We start from the raw sequence: 1,671 nt of genomic DNA, 5'->3' as shown, positions 1-1,671 counted from the left end.
TCTAAAATCAATAAAAACATTTTTTTTAAAAGTCAACTTCCTTTCCTCCCTGAACTCTCACGCCCTCAGTTCACACCCACAGCAGCTCCGCCCACTGGACGGACTTTCTAATCACTCTCATCACGTGTGGTTTCCAGGGAGACAGGCTGGAGCCACACTCACCAGCTCAGGAAGCTTCCCAGCCGCACAACTGGAGGATCGAATCCAACTGTCGAGAGCATGGGCTGGCCTCTGGGTGCCCAGCAGGCGGCAGGCGTCACCCTCCGGCCCGCACCCAGGTCTGGACCTCTCGGCTCAGTCCTGCAGGACGCGCCTCCGCCTCCCCACCCTGGGCCCTTCCCTGGGGAGCCCAGAGCGGAGCAGGCTGGCCAGGAGCAGTCTCTTTTCCCAGCCTCGTTCACTGCTCAGTGTGGGGCCCGGCAGGGATGCCTGCTGTGTCTGCCCCTGAGCAGCTGAGCTGGGAAGAGCTCCCTGGCCCTCACCAGGCCCAGGGTCCTCCCAAGGGCCTGAGCCTGCCCGGCTCCTACCGTGGCCCACCATGTGGGTGGGAATGCCCAGGCCAGGGCATGGAGGAGCCCCCGGAGGCAGGGTCCCCACAAGTGCGTCCCACCACCCCCATCAGCTGTGCCTTGGGGACCTTCCCCGGCTGGAACCTTAGCCCTAGGCACCTGCCAGGGGAGACTGAGGCAAGGGGTGGGCCACAGCCAGGACCAGGCAGGCAGCCTGCCGGCCCCCAATACCGCCCCCCTGCACCCTCGCTCAGGGGGTGCCTGGGGTCAGAACCGGTGAGACAACAGGGAGAAGGGGCTGCACTCCCCACAGCTGGGGGGCAGGGTGGAGGCTGCACAGGGAAGAGGGAGGGGCAGCCTCCTTCGGTCTGGGAAGGGCTGTCGAGATAAAAATAAAAGCCCAGAGTTTCTGCCTCCTGAGTTTGTGGTTGGGGCCCACAGGCATCCAAGCCACAGGCAGCATGAGCCGCGCACACGCCACCCAGGAGGGGCAGGAAGAGGGGCTGGGCAGGCCCTGGAGCTGCGCTGACAGATTGGTGACACTGGACCAGGGTCTGGACTGCGCTGCCACTGAAGCTTGGGGGTAATTAATTTTCGGGGGGGGGGGGGGAGGCTGCCCTGTTCACAGTAAGGCATTCAGCACAACCTGGCCTCCACCCCCTGTACCTCCACTGTCACAACCGAAATGTGCCCAGAAGCCCTGGAGGCCACGGGCAGCCTGCTCTGCTGGCCCCGCCCAAGATGAAAGAGGCTGGCCCAGGGGGCCCTGTGGTGGCCCACCAGCCCCCAGGTGCACAGCTGGCCAGCGCACCCCGAGCTCCCGGGCCGGCCCAGCTCCAGAGAGAGGCTTTGTCTCCGATGCTCTGACCACTGAGCTGGTCCTCCTCCCGCCAGCCCGGGCAGCTGCCGTTGCTGAGGCCACACTTGGGACCAAGGAAGGCAGGGTCCATTCCACCCCTGGGCGGCTTTCTCAACCAGGCCCTGGGCCAGGGGGCCTCACACCACCATCGCCACCACCACCGTGGGGGAAACCAAAACACCTAAGGATGTCGGTGACCCCTAGCAACCGAAAGCTGACTGCCTGCCCCTCGGAGGCCACCAGCAGAAAGATGGGCTTGTGCCCCTCCGAGGCCCACGGTTCCCCCTCAGGACATGGCCACGG

Source organism: Myotis lucifugus, unplaced genomic scaffold (genome assembly GCF_000147115.1).
Source record: "Myotis lucifugus unplaced genomic scaffold, Myoluc2.0 scaffold_2065, whole genome shotgun sequence".
NCBI classification, from domain to species: Eukaryota; Metazoa; Chordata; class Mammalia; order Chiroptera; family Vespertilionidae; genus Myotis; species Myotis lucifugus.
Note: the sequence above shows the minus strand (reverse complement) of the source record.